This window comes from Nannospalax galili, unplaced genomic scaffold, assembly GCF_000622305.1.
Source record: "Nannospalax galili isolate Female #2095 unplaced genomic scaffold, S.galili_v1.0 scaffold17, whole genome shotgun sequence".
Taxonomy (NCBI): domain Eukaryota; kingdom Metazoa; phylum Chordata; class Mammalia; order Rodentia; family Spalacidae; genus Nannospalax; species Nannospalax galili.
The window spans coordinates 7,066,954-7,072,940 of NW_008342276.1; the positions used below are offsets into that span (position 1 = coordinate 7,066,954).

Here is a 5,987-nt window from a genome sequence, read left to right on the forward strand (position 1 = left end):
TCCTTGAAGTGATATCTTCTGTGAAGTATTTTCCCAGGGTTAGCACATAGCTCTGTTCCAGAGAGGGGAAAGGCTTCATCTCAAGTGGCAGCCAAATTTGGTAATATGTCAGAGTATCCCATGTGGCACTGGTTTTGGCAGCAGAAAGCTGCAAAATTAAAGGGGTCATGGAGACAGCCTGAGTCTTTGCACCATTTGAGGCCAGAGGAGGCCATTGGTGAACATGCAGTGACAACTCCAGTGACAAGTGTGGGATCATGACCAAGGGCTTGGGAGGTGTGGTGTGGAGCCTGCCTGAGCCTATGAGACAAGCTGTGTTCTAGATGGCAGAGCCAGAGAAGTTGAGCTGCCCAAGCCCTTTGGAGCTCAGAAGATCATGAGCAATTTCCAGATGTCCAACAGTGAGCTACACTGCTGGGCATTATGCCGTGCTGTGTACTTTGTCTTCCTTTGTATCATTTATTAAAATTTGCCTGTAAAACTCATGAAATTCTAAGACCTGGTATAAGTTACCCTGCCTCTGAGATGTTTTCGCTAAGATCTAGTGTTAGGGACACTTGAAGAAGAGGAAAATTTACTGAACGTGAGGAACTGTAGAGTCAATAAAGTCTAATTAATTTCTGAATTCATTCTTATGTGTTGTTTTGTAATTACATTTCTGCCATTTATTTAACTAATATTTATTGAGCACATAATACATACTAAACATTCGTCTAAACACTTGATAGGCGATGGTGAGGTGGATGGCATGGGTAATAAGGCGAAATGGAGTACCTTTAAAAGATTGAGGCAATCTTCTACATGCACCACTATATATGCAGTGACAGCCATTTCCCTTCAGTGTGTGGCATTTTGTTTTCTGAATTATCTGGACTGTCTTTTGCTTATGGGACAGAATGTAAAAGGGGTTTCAGAATGCCATAAAGAGGACCATCTGTTTGTGGGCCACAGGGCCAATCTCATACTGTTTGTGACTGAGTATTAGAGGAACTTCCCATAGTGGACTGACGTGCCCTGGCTAAAAAGGTCACCATGATACTGAGAGAACTCTCCAGGAAACAAGGGTAGTGAGGCTTGGCGACTTAAATTCAACAGGAAGTCAAGGATCAAAGAGTAAACTTCCATCCCAGCGTATGACTACCTTCTGAGGAAAGATGGCTAAGCCAGAGGGGGGTTGGTTGTGGTAGAGACCCATGGCAACAAATTCCACCCGGAAGTGATGGGCAAACATCCCTCAGACGTAGCCAGCCTTGCCTTGTCCTCACAGCTTCATCGGGAGGCAGTGTACAGAGCAAGAAAGCCACTGAGCTCATTGGAGGTTTTTACTTTGTTATTTTTCTCTCTTTCGATCCAGAGGACTCTCATCTTTGCTCAGAGCAGACTATACAATTTAGAAGAAATGGCGGATTTGAAGAACAGGTGTAGATTGACACAGAGGCATCAGGAGGAAAAGACTATGCTTCTTCCTATTATAAATGAAAAGTGGAGACCAAGTGGAAGAAAAGGTAAAATATGAAATGAAAACAGGAGTGATGTAACTACAAATGAAGCTGGACTTCTCTATTAACATTGATTTCTGACCATTGAGCTTGTACTTTGCCATGCTGCAGTTCCACGTCAGTCTATGGCTCTGCCCCATCTCACTCATTTCACAATCCAGGCTGAAGAAGCACTTCCCACCTGGGCTATGGAGATCTTGTTGCAGTCCTTAAAGGTGCCACTTAAATGAAAGGCAGGTCACTACAGCACATCAGTCACTGGCCACCAATGTCTCATGACCAATCCTGTCTTTGTAGAGTAGGAAACACGCTTCCTTCTACAGATTTCTGTGGAAGTCTAAGGAAAAAATATAAGAATTCATATTTTTATTAATGAGAACAAGGAAATCATAAAAGGAAACTTGTAGAATTCAAATCTTGACAGATCAAATCTTTTTTTTTGGCTTCTGTGTATTATTATGGGAAATAGAAAATAGAAACCTTTTTACTCAATGAATTACACAGCATTTTTATGGAAATTAAAGCATGTATTTTAGAGGAATTGCACAAATAGGGCTCTGTCTTCATTGTTCAGTTGGATGACCTCAGAACCATCATGCATGAGCTGTCCAATGACAGTCCTTCTAGACATTCCAAACTCTACTCACAGTAGCCGCTGGACAGTGGTGAGAAAGAATGCGCATTTGCACGCTTGCCAATGAAAATGAGGTTGAGTGGAACAAGGCCCTTGATATCACAGAGGAGTAAGTGATTCACAAAGATCAGGTCTGACTTGCCTTCTCTATAGTGAGTCAGCATTGATCATTCTAACCACAAGAGAGTTTAGAATGCTGTGGCATCACAAAACAGGAAAAAGTGTGTTGCCTTATTCTGGGCATCCAGCACAGTGCTCATTGTCAAAACGAGTTAATTTTAAAATGTTTCATTGTTTCTGTAAATGCTGGGAATTAAGCCCAGTCTTCATTTGCAGGCTAGGAAAACACTCTACCACTTAGCTATACCCCAGACCCTTTAATTGTTCTTAACTGTAGTCTTCAGATAATTAAGATCTATGGAGATTCAGTAATTGATGTGGGTGAGTGTTCTGTGTTTAGAGAATAAATATACTAAATTAATTTAAAATATTATTTATTGGGCTGGAGAGATGGCTCTGTGGTTACTGGCTGCTATTGCAAAGGACCTGCGTTTGATTCCCAGCACCCATATGGCAGCTAACAACTGTCTGTAACTCCAGTTCCAGGGGAATCTGGTGCCCTCTTTTGATTTCCATCGGCATTGCACAACATGGGTGCACTGACACACATGTAGGCAATACATTCATATGCACAAAAATATAAATAATAAATAAAACATTTTAAATATTCTTTATTAACTTACCAAAATGTGTTGTTATTCCACTGGTAGATACTGTCCTTATGTTTGAAAATATTTTAGAGAGCAGTGGCATTATTCAAGATGAGACCCCTGTAGGGGGGAGAGTATCAAGAATTTAGAGATTTGAAAATCCCTAAATACAACACATCTCAAAAATCTAAAATCTACCTCTTTATACTCCTAAAGATTAGATACAAACAGATAATCTATGCACAATTACACTACTGTATGTGATTTTACATATATGTACCCAGTTATAAAAATGTTCAATCCATTCAAACATGTTAAATTACATTGCTATTAAAATAGATTTTAATCCAAATTCTTTACTTTTAAAGCCCTTTGTTAAATTTATTGCTTAATGAATAAGAAATATTTTCATTGATTGGAGTATTTATTAAAACAATTCCACAAATGTTATCCTGGTTTTGAAAAAAGCAGATTGGCTAACTATTGTTAGAGACACTTTGGCATCTTTCATTTTCTTCTTTTAAAATACTGGCAAGATCTAAGTGACATGGGGGCTGGAGAGATGGCTCAGCAGTTAAGAACACTGGGTGCTCTTACAGAGGACCCGGGTTCAGTTCCTAGCACCTACATGATGACTAGCAACCATCTGGAACTCCAGTTCCTAGAGATCCAAATCCCACTTCTGCCCTCATCTGGCATTGCACAACAGGGGTACACTTGCACACATGCAGGCCAAAAACTCATACACAAAAAATAAAAACAAATAAATCAAAAATACAAAATAAATAAGAGATCTAAGTGACATGTAGCATAGTTCTCCTCAGGTAAATGGTACACTTTGGAATAAAATAGATTTCACAATTTGTTTTAATCTGTATTCTTGTTTAAATCAGAGACTAAGTAGGGAAACATCTTTGGAGATCAACTGCTTTCTGGTAAATCGTAAGCCGAAACAATTTGTATTTTATTTCCAGATTACATTATGTTACACACGCACTCCAGTTGCTACACCACGCACCAAGGGGACACATCTGGGAGGGTCCTGGATGTCTCCAGCTTATTGTCACCAACCCTCTGGGTTTTCTCTGACAGCTTCCATGTGGGCTCCAGGGAAGGGCTGAATTGTCAAAGACTGTAAATATGAGCCTTGGGTGAGGCCCAACGCTCCAGATGTGCAGTGTTCATATTTTCACTGTGAATTCAAAGACCTACCCTTCTCTTTGACAGAGATAACAAGTGCTTCAGTAATCAGAAAAGTATGGTCGCTAGAGTGTGGATATCAGAAAACAGCTGTTCCTTCAACCTACTCTGGTGGCATCGTGTAGGAAGCCCCAAGCTTTTCTCTCTGGTACATTTGAGATACTAACTCTGGAAACAATTGCTTTTGCTAAGTTGAAGACTTTGACTCCACCTTCTGCATCTCTCTCTGTGAGAACAAATTCAGCCTCTGACTAGACAAGAAAATGATATGAGGAAGTGACTTACCAAATAAGTAAATGTTTGTCTGACCAGAGCTCCCTCTTTCCGCTGGCTTCCCTCACATCTACAGGCTCAGGCTTAGTGGTGGTAGGAAGTGTTTCAAGTAAAATTCTTGTGGTCATTTTTTCCATTTTCAAGCAGTGGGTCACTCAACGTGCTGGAGAATCAGCCAAACCTTTTGCTGCTCTCGGCATCATTTTATAAGCTAATTCCTTATAAATCATATTTCCTTCTCTGAATGGGGAAACAGACAAAATGCAAAGACTGAAAAAAAACAAATGAAACAAAATATGGACAATTTGAGTAAAGGACTTTGTATCATGACAGGAGCTTGTACAATTATCCCTAGTTCTTTCTTTACACGTAAGTACTTTTATTTCCTCTGAAATATGCATATAAAATTTCCGAATAAGCCAGGCACACACCATTAATCCCAACACTTGGGAGGTAGAGGTGGGCAGATCTCTGTGAGAGTCTAGCCAGGCTGGTCTACATAGTGAGTTCTAGGTCTACATAGTAGCTGTGGCTACTGGGAGACCCTCTCTCAGAAAGAAAAACAACATCCAAATAAAACATGTATTATTAATTAATAGAAGCAATGTATACGCTGATACCTTCCTTTTACTTAGTGTAAAATGTCTTAAATATTTGAAGTGTTTTGCACCACGAATGAGTAATTCTTATTTTTTGTTATTTTTTTATAACTTTTAACAATTTTTAATTTTTAAAAAAACCTTTATTGATTCTTTGAGAATTTCATACAACATATCTTGATCAAATTCGGAATCCCTCCCCTAACTCCGCCCCTACCTCACTACCCCAACTTCACGTCCTCTATTATTATTTATTTAAAGGCCTATCCATTCTAATCTGTGTCTCCAAATGCTCATCACTGTGGGTCCATTCCCGGACCCACCCAGCATCACTCCGTTAGAGAAAACAGACTCTTCCCTTCCCAGGAGCTATTAGTTAAGAATATTTCCTCAGCTAGGGTCGGGACTTCCTGCTTACCTCCCACTTCATGCTGGGATTTTGTCTAGCATGGTTTCGTTCTTAAAAGGTGTTATTTATGCGTTTCAGGGGATTTACTTGTTCAAAGGCCACATGCCTATTTTAGCTATACTTCTATTACTCAGGGATGAGCACTTCTCTTTGTGTAGATCTGCTGATTCATCTTTCATCCTAATTAAACATATCTTGATTACATGGTAAACTCATTCTTCTCCCTTCCATCAACCTCAGCTTGCTATGGCAGTGAATCCTAAGTGGGAGAGAGAACAAACCAAACATACCTAGAGGGCACATCAGAATGTAGGGGACAGAGCCAGCAAGATGGCTCAGGGCTAAAGGCACTTGCTGTTGAGCCTTCTGATCTTCCAATCCCTGAAACCCAGGTAAAGACAGAAGGTGAGAATCAGCCCCACAAATTGTCCACTGATTCCTACATGTGCAACATGGGAATGAATGCTTACATATGCATGCACACAATAATAATAATAAATATTTTTAAATTTTAAAATTATGTAAGGTACAGAGGCTGTCTACAATGAAGTTAGGGATAGATGTCTATTTCTGTATTTTGTATGATTTCTAATGTTTGGGGCTAAAATACCCTTTAGGATTATGACTAAGTTAAAACTTGTATTATAATTTTATTAAATATCT

At 39.5% G+C, this 5,987-nt stretch overlaps 1 long non-coding RNA gene across 1 annotated transcript; it reads right to left on the minus strand.

Moving 5' to 3' along the window:
• Positions 1–593: 593 nt before the first annotated feature.
• On the minus strand, positions 594–4,531 carry LOC115071244. Its single transcript, XR_003850339.1, has 3 exons — positions 4,329–4,531; positions 2,877–2,963; positions 594–1,836 (listed from the first exon to the last, which is right to left on the minus strand). It is a non-coding gene; the product is annotated as an uncharacterized LOC115071244 (long non-coding RNA).
• Positions 4,532–5,987: the final 1,456 nt, after the last annotated feature.